Source organism: Colletes gigas, unplaced genomic scaffold (assembly GCF_013123115.1).
Source record: "Colletes gigas isolate AHSC1104 unplaced genomic scaffold, ASM1312311v1 Colletes_gigas_Sc00011, whole genome shotgun sequence".
Taxonomy (NCBI): domain Eukaryota; kingdom Metazoa; phylum Arthropoda; class Insecta; order Hymenoptera; family Colletidae; genus Colletes; species Colletes gigas.
Genome location: NW_025106640.1, coordinates 4,117,954 through 4,138,224, shown reverse-complemented (window position 1 = coordinate 4,138,224; position 20,271 = coordinate 4,117,954). Strand labels below are relative to the sequence as shown.

General features: G+C 43.0%; 1 protein-coding gene across 2 annotated transcripts in view; it reads left to right on the top strand.

Annotated features, from left to right (window-relative positions):
• The window catches only part of LOC122398596 (ras-related protein Rab-37-like), a 100,394-nt gene that overhangs the window by 45,437 nt on the left and 34,686 nt on the right, over nucleotides 1–20,271 (top strand). The window contains exon 1 of one of the 2 annotated variants that reach the window (XM_043398641.1): nucleotides 7,079–7,154. The exons of the other annotated variant lie outside the window; for it this stretch is intronic. The gene's annotated coding sequence lies outside the window, so the exon portion shown is untranslated. Of the gene's footprint in view, nucleotides 1–7,078; nucleotides 7,155–20,271 lie in introns of those variants that run through there. 2 annotated transcript variants of the gene reach the window in all.

Here is a 20,271-nt window from a genome sequence, read left to right as displayed (position 1 = left end):
TTCACGAAAATATATTTAATTCCGACCGAAAGGATTCCCGCGATATTCTCCGTCCGCGTCAGGGAATCGAATATAATTCTTCTTTACGAACAAAGTCCATTTTTCGGATTTCCATTTCGGAAAGAATATTTTATCAGAGAATCAGGATAAATCGCGTACGAGGAGCATCGAACCCTTTGAGGTAATCAAACTCGCTTCGAAGGTTGTATTTCGTTTTAAAATTCTCCTCGTTTTTCCACGTACAAGGAACCCAATCCAGCAGCTTCGACCTTTCGTTCGTAATTAATTATTTCCGCTGAAAGTAAACCAATCCACGCTGAGTAGCGAACGGTTCAAAGTCTATTCCCCGAAGATTTACCTTTTCACGGATACCGGAAACCACTATCGATTTAGACGTCTACTCCTAGAAACCGTACAAGTAGATTCGTAAAAATTCTGTTGAAATAGAAACTAAATCAATCGTGTTATAAATTGTCAGACGCTCGAACGAGAAGATAGATACACGGTACGCTGGTGAAAAAATTCTACGTCGAGTCCATAGGTTATCCAAGAGGTGGATTATGACTCGTAGGCTCGAAGATACGATTTATTACTGAATTTTGTTCGTTTTCTCGGACACTTTGCAGTGTCGTAGCCGTCGCTAACCGGGGGTTGAGCTAATAAACTCCGGCCCCCGGGGCTCGCTCGCAGTGGGACGCCCGATAGCAGGCTTCAGCCACTCTGTCTTCTCTCTGTGTGTGGATATAATTCGTACACACGGCTATGAAGCGAGACACGAACCGCATCGAAGCGACAAAGAGATACAAAGACGGTCCGAGGGACAGAGACGGGTGACAGAGTAGGTGGAAACGAAGAGAGACGAGGATACGAGGGTACCAAACGAAACGGGACGATAAGCCAGATACGATAACCGGGAAATGAGTACGTGCACGGTCGTCGAATTCAAAAAACGAAACGAAATGCAATTTTACAGCGTCGAAAACGATAACAAAGAACACAGGGGCTACGTGGTTAAAGGCAGGGGTATTCTACATAATTTGTTTCGCGACTTTCGATGGTAAATGCACAACGTAATGAGTTCGAGGGGTTAATTAAAACTCGAATGAAACTGCAGTTAGAAGTTCGCCGCTGATGAATGTAAACGGGCGACATGTGGCATGAATGGACTTCGCTTTTTCGCTCCGCGGGCTCGTGACAGGAAGAATATTGTGATACACGGAAACGGTGCCGACGGAAACGGCCCTTTGTCCAGGGAAAAAGCAATTCTTTGTCGCGCGGCTCGAGCCCCGAAAACCGAAAACCGAGGAGTCGAAACTGTTGAACTTCGCCACGGGGCTAACAGTTCTGGACGAAACTTTCGTTACAAATGGTTTTTCTCCGACAATTATTTGCCTTTGAACTTGGAAACGTCGATAATTTAGGTAATTCTTTCAAATTCGGAATATAGAAGTTGATAATCTCGTACAGAGTTTATCTGAAATTAAGTTCTAATTACTGAGAAATAAAATTACGTACAGCATGGCAATATTTGTAGATTATAGGAACTAGCGTTGACGGCGACAAACAAATACACTTCACGCCGCGTCATATTCGAATTACGCTTTCCCTTTGTCCCCGATTATTCGACTTCGTACGTTTATATATCGTTGTTATTCGATGCTTGCAGCGTCAAAGGAACAACAATTTCAGGCGCGACGTAGATTGTCAGCAGCCGTGGAATTTGAAATATGTTTGTTTTTCCCTTTCTTCGGCGTTCCCGCGTCGTAAAATTGCTTCGACGCCTGTTCGTCGCCGCGCGAATTTCGACCGGGGGTAAATTGCTTCGATGTATAATTTTGTTCGCGCAACGATTTACGAAATGCGGTTGTTGCGAAATTGAACTGTCGCGTGGCGAGAAACGGTGCGTTAAACGGTTTCGTGGGAACGTACTTTTTGGAATAATTGCGATTATTAATTAAAATTTGTCTCCAGAGAACAAAGAACAATGAATCAACGCGGTCCAACAAATCAACGATGGGAAATAAAATTTCTAAAATTTTCTTAGTGGGATTTACTGCTGAAGGTCGCGAAATATATTGTTCCTATGTCATTTAACGGTTAACAAACTACCCAATTCGCGGTTCGAATGGTCCCGAATCCCCCCTGCGGTCGGTACTGCACGCGCCTTGCATTATTCGGACTCGATTTGATGCGGATAGGCCTGAATAATGGATGCAGGAAGCCGCGGGATCAAATCGAGATATCGACAACGTGGTCGAATATTCATAAGTTGCAGAATGTGTAAATTATCTGATAATTAAAATACCATCCCTAAACAGAGGACCCAGATGCGCTGTTTAACGGATTTTTATCTTCGAACCTTTCCCGTGGATCGAGCTCCCGCGTTAATTGTTCGTAATTGTTTAATTGGAAACCTCGATCCTCGCGTCGTTTTTCCCCATTAAATATTCATTTATTTCGCCAAAGTCCCCGGATAGGAAAAGAACTTTTAATAATAAAAAGTTTCGAGCAGAGGCTATATAATATAATAGTCTGTCTCCTACTCAGCTTCATCTTCGGCTCAAACTTCTTGATTAAATGAACCGTTACGGGGCTCAATCTTCTACCCTGTTCGTTCTTTTTCCGTGTAAAATTAATTCCAAGCTGGAATTTCCCTCGAAATTACGACAGAAGCAATGCTTTGCCCGGACAGGGTCGCAAACTCTTCAAAGTTTACTAGAAAAATCTACTTTCGCGTACGCTGTCGTTGAGAAGCCTAAAATATTAAAATGTCGGCTATCATCAAAAAATCTGTCATCGTGTACTTTCCTCGTCGCAAGAGGTATCGAACGAGGCAAAAGACTATTAAATTCTTTACCGTCTCTGACCGAGACTTTCGAGCGTGTGTCGCGAAATTTGATCACAAAGAGAGATTTCAATGCCTGGACGAAACAATGCTTCTCGGATGCTTCGCAAATATTAGGATTTTCGTTTACAGACTCTATCCCTTTCGATGTCCTTGCGACTAATTTCTTTTTATAACGTCCACTGCTATATTATTTCATTCTTAGTAATTAGAATTCATGATCTCTATTGGAACGTTTGCAATCTAAGAAATAGAGAATCCAAAATCTCAAATCGAGAGCATTCTAATGAAACTTGAACGATACATTTCACGAAGAATAATGAATAGTTAACTGCTCGATCGAATAAATTGCTAGACGGTTGGTTTTATTATCAATTATTCGATTATACATCGATTGGGATATTCAGTGGCGGAATTTGCAATTTAATTTAAATATCGCAGTATCTCTCTCGTGCTACGAGCTCGTAAAGACACCAACCTCGGAGGGTCAGCTTTCAAGCAACGACGTGCAAGATGACAAAAAGTGTCGGCGAAAGCTCACGAATTTATGCGCGTCCGGTTCTGAATCGCGGCCAACCGGCGCGACGTATTAATTGCAAACGGTGCTTAAATCGCGTGCGCGGCGCATGCATAAAACGCCAACGGGTCGACCGCCGGTATGCAAAACGCGCCAGTGAATTATTTTACCCGGGGTTCCGTGTGCTCTGAGGAAAATTTCGGAAAGTCGCGGCTCGCGAATTCCGGAAATTGTTGCCCGCGAGACGGCCATTTTTCTCGCGGCGGCCAAACTTGCGCTGGAATCCCCGAGCCGCGTTTAATAAATCCAAACTGATTTCCACGAATAAAAATAAATAAGAGACGAGGTTTCTAATTTACGTACATTTTTATTCGCGTTTCTTTAGATCTCACAAATCGTAACGAGCTTTATTTTCTTGGAAGTCAACGAAATTCATTTTGTTTTAATTTAATAAATCTGGGGGTTATAGGATGATGAGTGTAAATAATAAAATTCTGAAGGATTGATTTCCTACAAATATATATTGAATATCATCCTTTGAGATTTGAAGCACGCGTCGCCACGGAATATCGAGTTTCCATCCATCTTGCACAGATTCGGGGTATTTCCCTCCCTCGAGGAACGAAACACGTCGCATGGGTGATCATAGGGGAACCCCGACAAGTTAAACGGCTCTCGATTTTTCTATGATTTCCTTTTCTAAACGTTTATTCGCGAAACGATGCAAAATCGACCGCGACCGCTTTGCCCCGAGTTATGGAACCACGAATGCTCCCCTGGGGATATTCGCGACAATCGTGTTGCAAATTCACGAGGAAAATCCTCTGCGTAGTGCCTGGACGAACATCTGGGGACTGTATAAATTGCTCATACATCCTTCGTCCGGGTCCTCTTTCGTCGCTTAAGCGAGAAATCTTGCTGGAACGATTTCCACATCAGTCGCCATTTGTCAATTTGCGAAATGGATGTCGAACAGCTGATTCCCCTTTCATCGGTTTGTCGTTTGTCGCGGCGTTCTTATACCCTTATCGACCCACTCTTTTTTCAAGCCCGCCTTTAAGCTACGATCGAACGTATTTACAATTTTTATAAGAATTCAAAGTCGCTTCGCGCGACGAGCACGATCGCGAAAGGTCAGATTATTTCGAAGGAACTTACAACCGCAAAAAAGTCAAACTTTCTGTCTTATGTTTGTCGTGTAGTATTATTATAAGAGAAATATGTTAATTTTCTTATTTATCCCGTGAACGAAACGTAGAAGAAAAGGACAGTTCCTGAGAGACATTAATTTATATTCAAGCACCTCGTAATTTCGGGGGAAAATTTATAACCGAACAAAGTTTGGGAAGTTACGAGAAATCCGTGAAGCGAATAACGGCCCCTCAACGCGGGAAGATTCTCCACACCTGAATTAAGCCTATAGCAACGTTTCCCAACGTGGGTGGTAAGCGCCTCAGGGGTGCGTTAAAGTCTTTCGGGCGAAACTTTAAAGCGACTACAAAATTTAGGTGGGCGTTACAGCGGATTTTGTGGTCCTTGAGTTTGTAGGTCGAGTACGATCGCTGTGGAGTTTCTTTGATTCGATTAAATATCAGACAATTTCACCGACACGTGACAGAGGTACGCAAAATTCCTACGTGGATGAAAATGTATAATTTGTAACTGGAAAATTGGAGTTTGAATTGCAGAGTGAAATATTACGAGACGAACGGTCGGGCCAATAAATCGCTGTAGGTTGGTTATATTTGTTATCTATTATTCGAGTACAATTTTGTCCACGTCGCTTATGCGAAACGTCTGCTTGCAATTCTGGTCGCGAACGTCTTTCAGGACAGTCTGCAGGTCGAATGCAACGTTCTTACGTAACGTCTATTCTTAACGATCGAGCGGATCGACGCGCGTGCACGAAGATGAACTCGGCCGCTGTGATAACGAGGTCGTAGTCGCACCGATCCGCGCGGCGATAAGTCGCCAGTCCTGGAATCGCCTACTTCGACTTCAGACGCTATCGAAAAACAACGGAACGTTCTTCGAGCTTGAAGGCCCATCTCCAACTTCTTGACCTCGTTATTGACCCAAGAAACAGTTACGAAGACTGGCATTTCACTAGGGATGATCCTTACTTGCTCAAACATTTCCTTTACCTTCTCAAAATCGATTTCGTTCATAAACAGCTTCCATACAATTTTTCTGGAGGGTGAAATTAAATTTTGTCATCTACAATTGCACGAGCTACTGTAGTCGAGATTGAGAGATTCAATGCAGGAAGATACGAAAAAGAGAATTAGCGTCGCTCGAGCCACGTTTACATTTACACGTTAATCTTCGAGGGCTCTGGGGAACGCGTTTCTCTTATCCGATCGAATTAAAATTTTACTGAGATTACTATATTACGAATTGGAATAAAATGGAAAATGAATTTCCATGGAAATTCATTCCATTCATGGTTAAGGGCCACCGAGTGTAAACTCTCTCATCCATGTTATATGGAGTCATTCTAGTACTCCTCTAAAGACAGGACCAGAGATCCCTTCAATCGGTCAGAAATACAAGATCAATAATCCTCAAAATCTACGAGCAAACGGTTCCTTGTTGTTGAACCAGCTGTCGAGCAATTCCCATTGACAAACGCATGATACGAAATTCACAGAGACAATTCGAATTAGTAAAAGACCAAGTGAATACTTTTATATAATTTTCTCTAGATCACTTGGAAACACGTGTCATGTTTAAAACTCTGCCGAGTAAAGCTCCTTAACGAAATCTCGAAAACTTAATAAAAATCGCTGCTTCCTGTGGACCATCTATGGAACTAATCCCCAAGGAGGATATAAAATATTATATCCTTCTGACAGACCAATACGGTGACGGCGTAATCCTCGAGTAAATCTCTGCAAAAGCCCTCGAAGCAATTATAAACATAATCTTCCTTGTCAAAATCGTAGGAAGCCCTCAAAAATCCATGATGAAGCGAATCTTGATTCCGAAATTCCTTTGAAGCTTTCCAGCTTTTGTATGGTACGGTCTCCACCGGGGACTGTGCATTTTAATCTATGTTGTATTCCATAGACCCGTGTTCAATTTTTTAAAACACACAACGAACTATATCACTTCTTACAGACACACAAATAAAAAAAAGACATCTCCAAATACAGACTTTTAAAGACACCGACACATATTATCCGTCGAATGCTCGGATCAAAAACCATACGATTCCCTTTGTTTTAAGCTGTGGTCCGCCTCGTGGCATTGTAAAGCACAGAGCAATTCTACATTCCTGAAAATGCCCCGAAAGGTAGAAACTGTTAAAATGTAGCGAATCGAGCGCGTCTCCGGCCGCTCTGGAAATCCGCGAATAATAGGAGCGAGCGGCGGCGATCGTCAAAGAGCCCGGCGCGATCGAGATCGATCGTTCGGATCCGGGGATCCCCGGCGAGGGAGCTCCGGGTTCCGGGGCCTGCGAGGCAAAACCTGTTGCCAGCGTGCGTCGAAGGGTGCGCATGCACCAGCGTCGACGAACGGCACGCGCGCACCAATCGCCATGGAAACGCTGGAGGCTCTCCTGGCCTCCGGAGACGAGAGAGCGCGTTCCTGCGAGAGTGTGCGGTACCCACACAACGACAACGCTCCCCGAAGGACCCCCTGCGGCTTCAGGTGGCGGCACTAGGGGGTAGAAAACCCCTCGTAGCGCGCCACAGTGCCAACAGTTTCTCCGAACTGTCCAAGTCGGACCGATCTCGCGCGCTCCGCTCGTTCGCCGCGCGGACGCCACCGATTTCCTCCCCGTTCCCCGTGAGTCTCACGATGGATCGATGTATTTCTGTGTGATATATTGTTCTTGGTGTACCATCCTCACACTGTTTTTCACATTTTTCCGTTTTTTTTTGTACGATCGAGAGTGGTGCTCAAGCACGAAAACGATCGACGGTAGTTTCTTGTTCTCCGGGGGAGACGCAGAAAAGTTTCACGATCGTTTTGGTTGGCACAATATCGCGAGCTCGGTTTCTCGCGGTTTTTGCTGGCAGTGCGCTCAAAACTTGCGATTTTTGTTTCGACGAAGTTCCATTTTAACGACTCGAATGGTTCGTAGTGCAGAATTTTGTTTCTTCGGTGGGTGGAACGGTTCGATCCACTTTTCCAGTTCCCTTGGGTGATAGTTTGTTGACGTTGTTGCTCGAAACATATACACGAGCGTTTATATGCATTGTGAAGTATCAAAGTTTGCTCAACGATCGTTGAAAACATTTTTGTATAAACACAGTACGAAGGGCAATTTCTCTTTTTGTGCAAATCTAGGTTGAAGTCTATCGAATTGTTCCTGAAAGAGATTCAAATAATAGTAGGAAACGCTCCGACGATAAAGAAATGTTCCCGCACTGCCAGCAGCTATTTGTTGTTTTTGATGCAAGTAAATTTCATTTCAAGTTTGATCCGTCGAACTCGAATCGATGCCGCGAAAGGAAATCTTGCAAAACGTTTTCTGCTCCGTTGTGACATTTAAAATAAATATCTAGATAGAGATATAAATATTCAATAGATGTTCGAAAGTTGTATTATTGTTCAAAGTAACGAATGTCAATTTAATTCGACCCCAACGAAGGATTTCTCGACAGAGAAAATTAAAAAATTAACACGCGTTTTTTTTCAATCGCGAACACATCGATGACCTTAATTCAAAGACTATTAAAATTTTCAACAAAAGATTCGTGATATTTCCAGCCGCCTCGATGAAAAATTCAAAGAATCATATTCCGATCTTTGGAAAGTCGAAATTATATTTTTATCAAACGCGCGCATATTTCTCTGGTAATTTGCCCCACATTGTCCTGGTTAAAGTTTGCTTTTACACGCTTGAGAACCGCAACAAAATCTGATTTAGCTTTCGAAAGTTTTCCAAAGCACGGGGGTTTCCAGTTTATTTTATAAACATTCGCTTTCGATGTTGCTTCGCTTTTGATGTGGCTCGCTAAAACGGCATTCAGAAGCTTCGAATCGCACGTAGGCAGCTTTCGAGACCGATCGCGGTGCAAACTATGCGAAATACAAATAATATAGCAATTAGAGAATTTGCAAGCTCGATAACGTGCGGTTTTATCGCGAGACGTTCTCGAACGCTCGCAAAGAGATTAAAATTTCAGCTCGAACTGATCGAAACAAAATATACATAAAGCGGTGGATAATTTTCTTTGATCGGAAAAGCGTTTCGGATAATTTCTGGGAATCGTCGCGCGAAACGTTCGAAGCTACAACGTGAAAAGCGCAGGATCGAGGAGAAACGAAACGTTTCAAATCTGCGTCGACAACAAAAATACATTAAAATTTGTTAAATCCTTTCGTGATATTATTTTAAAGTGCTCGAGACCTTTTGCAAAATAGCATAACAACGATCAGAGACACAGTATCGGGGAAAAATATTCGTCTCTTTGCAATGAAATAATCACTTCAAAATATATTTACCAAGATTTGGTCATTTGTACATCGATTTATCAAACACATTTTATACTCTTTTTTACGGACGTCAATCGGCATTTCGAATTCTCGAAACAAATGGGAACGTCAGCTCCGACACTCCGCGTGAAAAGGATTAAAATATTTCGTTTAAATATTTTAAAGGCTGTCGGCCATGTATTGATAAAGTAATAACGTAAAAACAATTCAGCAGCGCGGCTTTATGCGCGAAAAATATTCCCTACGGTTTTACAAGCTGACAGAAACTTTTGTTGTTAAAACTAGCATACGCTTCTCGGGGGCGTAAATCAATACCAGCGACGAATATCGGTTCGAAAAACGCGAAAGTAAAGCTGAAACCTTTTTAAAGTGTCTCTGACCGGGCAAGGAACGGCGTAATGCGTCGCGAAAAATTACAAGTTTTAATGAAAAATTGAAAATTAGCGTTAAACGTTTCACCTTTGAATCTGAACATCAACGCGATCGAAATCGTAGCGATCGGACTCCGTTTCGTTCACGATCGAATCGTTTCACGGTGAATTGATGCGGATTCCGGAATGGTTTCATAATCGATACGCGAAAATTTAATGATGGTTATTCGATAACGCGGAGTGTATCAATTTCGCGATCGAGGAAAATACGGGGGTGCCTCTCGTTACGCAGCGTCCGACGTCGGGTCTCCCACAATTTCGTACCAAAGGGGGTTATATTACGCGAAATTAAGATAGCATACAACGCTCTAGGACTTCGTGCCGCGCATTTCGATAATTTCACGGCAAAAAGACGAAAGGGTACGGAATGTATCGGGCTTCTGCACAAACGTCTGACGCTCGTTAACGATGCACTCGGCGAAAAATGATCGAGGAAACTGAAAACCTCTCCGACGTTTATCGTTAAGAAAGCACGAGATTTTCGCAGAAATATTCGCAGAATTCATTAATTTTTTAAAAGTAAAAAATACGTGCGTGAATCATTAAGGTAAGAGACTCTGATTATACTAGTCGTATTGAAATATGCATGGAGGGGATAATAGAAGAATATCTTTCGTAAACCATGTTTCGGAAGAGGGGAGAACTTCTCGAAGTAATTAACTTCGAGGCTTCGTTCGAGATTGAATTTAATAAGAATAACTCTGGAAATCTTACTATTCGGTTTGTTCGAAATTAAGGTTGTTCAGCGACCACGGATCTTTAAAGCGTCGCCTCTGAACGACGAACGACTTTAAACGACTGACTATAAATTAACTCTAAACTACGCACTGCATTCTTAAACTGCACTCGTGCTATGCAACTCCTCGTTCTCGCTAACGGTGCATTCCTCGAACCTCTGTACCGTGATAGACACTTTGTTGGAAACTGATCTTCGCGTTCTGGACGGCCACTCGATCTCCATTGTGACGGAGTCAAAGACGATCGATCCTGTAGATCGTGTCCTCTCAAAATTCGAGACTTCCGCGATCAAACACCATCGGACAAGTGTACATAATAGATCAGGAGTATCTCGATGGAAGACTGACGAAATTTGTTGCAGAAAGAAACATTCTAAAAAGAGAGACGATCAACGTTGCACAGGTTTAAACATTTATCGGGAGTTTAGTCATCCGTTAGGCCATCCATGCATCGTATTCTTCGACAGTGGGATTCCCCATCGAAACGATGGATTTCTTATCCCTTGTCTACTCGAAAAGCGACGTTTTTCCTTTTTTTATCGGCTCGATCGGAAAAGCAGCCGTGTTTTCGTCCCTGGTAACGATCGCTCGGAGAAAATATTTTTCTCCGGAGCTGGAAACTTTACGAACGCTTCAGCATAATATTGCGACGAACACAAATGCGGGAAAGAGTCGTTTTGGTCGATTAAGGTCGCGTTAATGGCTGGAAGACGCTTTCATATTTAGAATACACTTTGAATCGGTATTAACTTCTTCCCAAACGTAAACATCGCGAGCCAGACTCGAGGACAACAAATGACGATCGTGATTGAGTTTTAGTTCCTATCGGTACGCCACAAGAGTCGGTCACGATTCTTATAATCTCTGTTGCAAAGCAGTTTGGCATCAGTCTGATCTATTTACCACGCGTTAACGCCTACTGTTTGAAGCCGGATTTCGTCGAGCTGAATGCCACGGAAAGGGGTTAAGATCGTTCGAAGACGCGAGACAAGAGGGCTTCAACCCTATCGATCGAGGTAACCTATTATCGACGAGTCGAAACTTTAACAGTTCCATTTGTAATTTTTTTGGGGTGGCACTTTCGGATCTTCGAAGCTCATTCTGTTTTCCGTGCAAGTATGCATCCGAGAATAACGCGTCAGAAAATTGTGATAAAATTAGCTTTCATTTTTCTTCGAAACGTAGCTTCCTGTTTGCAAGAATGCAGGAAGCGTTTGTTTGGCCCGTTTCGAGCGTCACGTCCTGTATAATTTATGCAAAAGCACCGCCCCGGAGTATACTATATCGCGTTTCTCGGAAGCAACGGCGCGATATCGGCGTACAATTTTCTCGATTCGCGGACAAATCGTAATCACGGGGACGATTCCAGTTAACCCCTGTCCGATAGGGTCGAATCGAGTAACGCCGGACCAAGCAGCATCGCCAATTAATTATTACCCCCCTTCGATCGGTGGCCAGTTTCCGATGGCTTACATGTCTACGATAACGTTCAACAACCGACTTCCTCAAGGTGATTAATCTTTATCTCGATGACCATCGGTTCCCCAGGCTCCGCGTGCATCATGTAAACTGCCGCTTCTATAGCCACCGACTGCTAATTCACCGTCGATAAATCGCCTTTCCGTGATTTATCGCGAATGATCCACGTTACCGCGCGGAGGTCGCTCAAATTTCCTGGACCTTCGAGTCGGGGGACCTCGCGACGGAAAGCAGATCGTTAGACGATGCTCGTGTTTCTAATGAGGACGAGTTATTAACTTATAATGAGATATTCTTGTTTGAAAACCGATCTTCCAGCAACATTTCCCTAAAATTTGATGTCTCTTGAAATTCTATATTTCTATAGAATATTTTGTTTTTACCGAGACATGCATTTGATTGGAACATTTAATAGGTCACGTTATTCCTCGAAAACATAAAGTGGATACGAAATTAATAATATACTGTGTAATAAGAAACTCTTCGTGCCACGTGTTCCTCCTTAAATTGTGCCAACTTGGAAGCGATAATAACCACGTATCACGCGTTTCACGCGATAATCGAGCCTTATAGGATTTCTCTTATGCAAAGTACTGATTACGAAGTACGAATATTTTTTACCCGACGTTTTTCGATAGTAAAACCGGTCCCGCGAGTAAACGCGCGAGGAAAACGTGTTAGTAATAACAGAGACGGGGGAAAGAAAATAATTAATTTACGCGACTCTAGAAAACGTTGGAATTTTTTGTTGGAAGTGCAAAGCGTTGGGAAACAATTTTTCAATTTATTTACTTAAAATTGCTGTTCCAAAGTATTTAATATTATTCAATTTTTAAAGGTCGATATATTAAAAAAATTCTCTTTTGCATGGTAGGTAGGTGATATTATGGCAATTCGTCATGGATCTACTAATTGAACAGATCGGTAAGGCAATCTGGCGGATGTTGCATTAAACGCTACGCCATTAATCGGTTGTTGAACAGTTTCCAATTACTCGATAGTTTATCGATACATAATTAGTTTAACAGATTGTTCGTGCCATTAATGGCGTCACGCCTAAGGCAGGATTTGCTAGATAAGCATTACTGATGAGACCAGCTAACACATCCTGCATGAATTGCAATAATAACGCTCCTCGTACCGAATATATTAATACTGATAAACACGATTTTCGTTTAAATAATAATTACAAATATCGAATAAAAGAATTCCAATAAACAAACAAAGATCAACCATTTTTGTATCGCGATGATATTTTTGCCACGTTTCTCGGGATTCGTATCACAATATGGCGTTCTGCCGGAAGTAAAACAACGCTAAACACTTGGTCGTAAAATGTTTATGCAGTGCACGCAATATATCCAAGAAATTCTGCGTCGAGACTTGCCAGCAATATATCGCCAAGTTTCTGCTCCCCGTACGACTCCGATACTCTATCGTTAAAACTTTTCTCGAAACTTGCTGGGAATCGGCGTCGAATTTGCCTCGACAGAGTGTCGCAAAAGGGTTGACGCCAAACAACCCCCTCTGAGTGCATTCGTGTGCACGAAGCCTGTCCACGAATGCAGCTAGGACCCAATTCTTTCCAGTTCACAGATAGGACGTATCGATTATCCAATAACTTCGTCGGGGTCAGGTTAGTCGACGGATCGGTTCATCCGTAAATTACTAATTAGCCAGACGCTGGACACGCGACTCCTGTCGAACCTCGAACGTGTACGATATTCGTGTAAACATAGGCATATTTACAAGCAGATCAATCGAAGACGTTCAATAAATTTCAATTCGAGTCTCGCTTTTCTACGAACGAAAATTTGGGGCAACATTCCGGGTTTCTTGAAATTATTAGCTGGACGTACGTCTAATAGATTCTGCGTTAGACGCGACGCAATTAGCAGTTTGAATGGTCTCCGATATTAGGAGAATTCGTGTCAAACTCAGGCTCGACGTAACTTTCAACTGAACTGTCAGTTGACTGATGCGTGCTCTTGACGTACTTCTAACTGCGGAAAGGGTTGATAAGGGTTCAAAGTTACGCGCCGGGGATAACCGACTCGTTAAGACTTCGGTCTACGTTCAAAAGTCAGTGAAGCGATCTTCACTGTGTAACTTGTAACAGAGAATATCTTCTCGACGAGCTCGAAAAAATGTGCAACGGGTGCAAGAAACAAACTAGTGTTTTTTAGATTGCAATGAATAAAAAGGAGATAATTCTACAGTGAAATAAAATCGTCTCAAGATCGATAAGTGTCACTGGTTGATACAAGTAGGAGTTTTCCCGATATTTCCGAGGTGTTTGGTTATTTTGTAAAAATTTGCATCGTGCAGCGTCGCGAGTCGTCGAAATCGATGTTCGATAAAACGATGCCGGACGTAATCGGTGTTCCATTGTGTCGCGGTGCCAATCAGCGAATCGGTCTCTAATTAATTAACTCGGACGATTGACAAAACGAGCAGGGGACAGTCAGCCGTCGTGAACGGCCGGGGGCCGCCAGACCGACTGCACTTTCGAGCAATTACCATTTCATTAGCGACTTAATTAGTTAGGCGGAATAGATCTGGCCCGCGTGACCGGATAGACCGTTGCGAGCTTCAAACGACGAAGGTTGCTTATTGAGAGCCGCTCGAGAGAGCTAGGATTACCGCTTCGGATGTAATTGAGATCGTGTCGAACGCGGGGTTAACCGGAAAGTCGAATTCTATCGTTTCTTCCATGTAAGAGATAGATTTACTCCAGCCATCGAAGTATCCTTAAACATGGAAAACTGTTGATCTCCGAATAAAAATTGTAAGAAAGTGGTTGGAAAGTATCCCGTGGTTCGCGCGGTTAATTTTTACCGATTCCGATCCCCGAGATGATCCAAGATAAGCGAAGGACGTTAAATACGAACGCTCGTGGCGACCAGATTACGCTCGATTCGCAAATAAACATTAAAGCGAGGCCGTTAAGTAACATCGTTCTTCGGGGCAACATAAATCCAGGATTAGAAAGCGGCTTCCAGACTCCGCGAGCGTCGTTTGCTCGTCCCGCGGCGGGCAATTAAATATTGCTCGTTATGGCGATTAATAAACGAATCGTGTCGCCGCCGCGAAATACATCGACGGATTCGTTTGGACACTTTCACGGAAACCAGCCGGTTACGTTCGCGTGTTTTCACCTCGATGTGCGCGTTTAACGACGCGGACGGCGTAACGCGGACGCCTGTAACGAGCTTAATTTTGCAGTAATTAGCTGGAAATAATTATTACCAAGCGGCGGGGCGCGCGATGCACGTCGAAAGTCGTTTTGTTTACGGTTTTCTCCAATTATCGGGATTCCGACGGGACCGTTTGCCCGTAAATTTATTTACCCCGATGGAACGTCACGTTACGCGAAAGACAGTGACCAACGACACAGAAATTTTAAAGGTCTCATCGAAATTCGTCTTACGTTATCACTGAGAAGGTTGAAATTTATATAGAGGACAAACAGTCTTGCTGTTTTTTAAAAAGTAAATATGTACGATTTGCCCGGAAGCAATCATTCAGATTTACAGTGAAGAAGAGTGTCTCTCCGACGAGATCAATTTCAGCCATCCCAGTCGATTGAAATCAAGGTACGGTACAGGGTGAGATTGAAATGCTCCGCGAAGGATAATCTCATTAGGAATTGCTGTTTCCACGGAACAATTCCAATTCGAAGGAAAATTCCCGATTAAGTTTTATTTTCATCGCTTAAAGCAGTAGAAAATCTTGCACGTCGAGGTACGACGCGTTTCTGTCGATCCTGTCATGCGTTATATACATTCGATTTCCCGAAGAACCGAGAATTTCCCGAGAAAGAAAAGTTTTTAACGATTCGTAAAGTTTCCAATTCGAAACTCTTTGAACGAATAATTCCATTCATCCTCTATGCATAAATCTGCGTGCATCGAGATTCTTGTTTATTTATCGTGGATTAAATTTCCCCGTCTTCGATGTCTAAGGCGCGCGATCGACGCGTCTAATTAAGGCCCCACGGTCGACAATTAATTTATGCAAAGTTAATCGCGCCTTTGCGCGGCGAGGTGGTTCCAAATCTACTGTGTCAAGGCGTCGTCCTTAATCGGCCTTTAATTAACAGAGTCGATAGCGAACGAGCGTCCCGTTTTACGCGGCAACCTGCATTTTTAGCTCGACGTATCCGGGCCACGAAATCGGAGCGGAACGCGGAAAAGGAGTTGCCTTGGGACCTCTTATCGCAAAGGACTTCCTGCTGCTCCGTAGTCGAGTTAAGTGTCGTTCACACCGAGTCGTGGCACGAAACGATCCGTCTCGAATCGTAAATTCCCGATAAACGTGGCTATTCACGGACTATTCTACTCCCGAAAAAATTTCAAACGAACTACGAAATTATACGAGTAATATATGTACGAAAAAGAGAACCAATATTCGATTATTAATTATAAGGATATCCGTTTGCATTCGTGAATTGCAAATAAAATTTTCCCCGTCTTCGAGCACAATTCCCTTACCACTTATAGCTTGACAAGTTAAATAAGATCCCCGAGGTGGGAGCTCTGGCATTATGCGTGGATTCAGTTTCACCTTAAGTTTCTCGACACTTTCGTAGCATTTCAGTTCGCGAATCCCGCAATTTCAATTTTCCTTTGCAATTTATGGAATCTCTCGGTGATCCCAAGGAGCTGCATGAAATATCAGCTTGCGCTCATCCAATTATCTAGATACCGAACGTTGTAGTTTTTGATAATTTTTGAACGTATACATTGCGAAATAAATTTGAAATTTAAGTTTTTCGGTGTGCACGAACCTTAACGCGTGCACACTATCGAGAACACGCTCCGGCATACGGTCGAACGTGAACGGATATATCTGCATCCTTCTTTTGTATTTCATGGCGGCGAATGAGAGAAAATGACGCGTATCGCGCGAGAATCGTTCGCCAGACACGTTTTCGCAGTGCGAATGCGAAGCTGGTGACAGGCTGACGAAAAGGTTCGTCACGAGACTCGCGACGAGTTTTTCTTCTCTGGAAAACTGTCCTCGAGCTGAAGATTAAGGTGACGTTTAACCAAGATTTAAGTCCTTGCCATTATTTCTTTACGACACTCTGTACTCCGCCGGAAGCAGACAAATAACGAGTAAGACTTTTCTCTTAAAGGAAACTAAAGTTTCCTACTCTCTTTTCCGCTTCGAACATACCTCGAAACAGTACATTAATTTAGCAGTATTTTTTTAAATATCACAGTGAATTTATTAATACCGAATCTGTGGCACTTAAAATTTTGATCAAGGCAATGTTTATTTGTTCTTTTATTAACGTAGAAAGTTTTCAACTCCTTCTTCTTGCGACTAAAGTGACAAGCCAAATAATCGGGTTAGTTATTCAGAATTTCATCCTGATATAATCCCCCGTGATCGATCAAACGATAGATCAATCTTCGCGTTATTAAGCACTTTACGTAATACGTTAATTGACAGTTAGAACGGCGATCAGGATAGAAATAATATATGCAAAACATCCTGATCCTCTATTACGTAATGTGAGTAATCGGAAACCTTAGAAAAAGTCCATTTAAAGTTCACTGTGGACGTCTTGCTAGTTGCTCTGCAGATTCAGTCATTTATTGTTTACTTTGATTATTTATTTCATATATCCTATCTTTAATATGTTTATTAATGGCTCTATCGTATAATTTGTTTCACAACTCAAATATAATTTAGGTTAATATACTAATTCCGTCGCCTCGAATTTAGCAATTAATTAAATCACGAATACGATTCCATGATTGAAAATGTATATCGGAAGACACTTCTGTGGAATTGTTCGGTGAATTATGAGAAGATAGTTGGTTCGTGACCACTTATATGCCGCGGAAACTTCTGGTAGAATTTCCGGAAGTTCGCAGCGACGGGCGAGTTCCTCCCGAACCGGAGGAAATAACTCCGCGCGCCGCAGCTGTTGACGTTTACGCGCGTGGGTTGCTTCAACGATAAAACAACTTTCTTTAAAGCGATCTGCATCCACCAAAAAGGAAAATTAATGAAGGCAATCAGCGTGGTGCCAATTTCGTTAGTGTTTCTCTTCGAGGAGGAAGATTACTCCCTATTTAAAATACCCAAATTCTAGCTCTGTTTGGACGTTCCACGAAACGTTTTAAACGATCGCGCTTTTACGTACGACCGACGCGAGCAATATTCCCTCCTAATCGTGCCACGACATCCGACAAATTCGAGTATTTTATTACTGGCACGCACGCTTCATATCGGCGCATAAATTCCCTTGTTTGCGACGGTTAAACAGGCCGCTGGTTTTATGCGATACAAATTCGTCCGGCGACGACCGTTGCACAACTCGCGTACAATTGATTCCGCGTATGCATTTATGCGACGCATTAAGTATGCACATTTAATTTCGTACGCCTCGCGCGGGCGAAAAACCGTATTTTAATCGTGGAACCGGGATGCTCGAATATTCCAACGGTCCGCGGAAATGAAGCGAAAGGTATTGGAAAATATGATAGAATTTTGTTTAAATGTATTTCGCGCGGGGTAAAACGCTGGAAAAAGCAAGCAATTTCGTACAAACGCGAAACTTCGGTTTTCAACGTTATCGCGGTTAAAAGGTTTCGAATTTATTCGCCGGATTTGCGAATAGAAACGCGAAACGATTATTTGCGGTTAAAAAATTGCCCGGCGCTTTGCTCGATTTATTGAAAACTTTGACATATTCGATGACTGAAACGATTGTTTTAATCCGTTTCTGGAAAACGGAACATTTTAGTTTGCCTTAGCTGTTCGATTATTGGGAGAATTACTTTATTAACTTTCCAGATAATCTGGTCTCTAACGCTACCCCCTGTATCGGACTCGTTTCTGTTATTCGCGCGATTTTTAATCAATTCTGGAGCTAAGTGATTACTCTTAACGCAGTTTCCCCGAAAGCAATCTCGTTAGTGTTCGGCGAAGTTAACATAACAGTCGCAAACATGCCGGTCTCGGGGAGAGTTTACACAGAAAAGTAGGGTAAACCCGAAACGTAAACGCGGATTCACCCCTTTGCAGCCGCGTTAACTTGTAGACTCGACGGTTGACAAACTTTAAATTATTCCAGCGTTTCGTTAATTTCACGCGTCACGCGGGACACGATATTAAAACAAACATTGTTCGTATATTTTAAAATATACAAACGAGCGTTACGATCGGGGGAAGAATAATTTGTCGCAACCATCCACGTTTCTCTTACCACGGTCTAGATTTACGCCCCCGCATGGCATGCAATTAATAATTGCCTCGCATGTTTCGCTAGAGTACACATCGATCAAACTAGCGCCTTGCCCTCGCTCTAGACACCTCCATTTATTTCGAAAAATTTCAACCCCCATCTTCGCGTTCCCACGCAGCAACGCGTCACCGTCTCCCGCGATCCCAAAGACCTCGATCTACGAATAAAACAGTATCAAGCCACACTTTGCGATCGCGATTTACACCCTTCCAGCGTCAACAACTCTACGGGGGGAAAAGAAGCGCCGTCGATCATCGATTTATCTGCTTTACGCGTATCGGACGCGATCGCGAGCGGAGGGCGGCAACTTCCACGCGGCCTTTTTTCATCCCCCGGATGAAAGAGCTTCGATCTCGCTTCCGGGCGTTAGTCGTCTAAGGGTGAACAAGGGTGCGGGGTCGTTGACCTTGTTGCCCGCGTCCATCGCGCGTCAGCCCACTCGACGGAGATATTCCTGCGTCTACGAGCGTCCATTTCTCAACGAGCATCCGACCCTCGTTGAAAACACGCCTCTTCTCTCGGAATCGCGGCGCCAAGAATACAGCGTCCGATTATGGTTTCATAAACAGGTACTTGGAGACCCCAAGCGTCATTTTCAGAAAGGAAAAGAATCATCGTCTTGCGTTAAACATATTATATTATAGATGATCCTTTAATCGTGGCTTGTCGTACCAGATAATCGAATGTAATATTAGACTAGAAAAGTAATTTCTCCCCGAGGCAATTTTCGCTAGTCTCGATCCAAAGTTGGAATTAGGCCAAGCGAATTTTGCGGACCGACGCGATTGGAAAGTAATTGTTCCCCAGTTCGATTTTCGCTAGACTCCATTCTTGGTTACAAATTTTAAAAGCAGTACGTTAGTACCATTTTGAGCGAATTTTGTCTGCGGTGCAACTGGAAAGCAATTTGTCCTCGAATGTTCGCTGGATTCTTACGTGGTATCGCGTCGAATTCTATTTGCGAACCAACGCGACCAATATTCCGCTATTCCAATATTCGCTGGACTTAATCTTCGATCGAAATCGGTTCTGGGCCAATAACCATATGCTCCATTAGTACGCGATTTTATACTACGCGAAGTCATTGGAAACTCGCTTCCGGTGATAACGGAAGGATAAATGTATCAGAAATTGAAACAATTAGAACTGGAAATTCTATCAAATTTAAAATGTGGAAATAAAAATTTATTAATATTAACCTTTTGTATCGTATCTTGTACGGTTTTCTTTTGATGAAACATATTTTTCTACAAACTTAAAAATCAGAGCTTCACGTTCGATGCCCCTTGTTAGAGGTTGATGATCGAAATTTATTTCCGGACATCCTCTAACAATGGATCTCCGCGAGCTTGTACGAGTCGTTCAATTTTCCCGGTTGAGAAAAGTTCGGGTGCTGAAATATATGCCGTCGACCCACTACCTAGTCTCTCCGATTTACGATTCGAGTTAGGTTAGGTGCACGGACTGTTGTGCATGGCCAGACACGTCGGCGACCACTTTCGTCGCGTCCTAGTCTTGAGCACGATCGGGTGGAGATCGACTGTGGAATT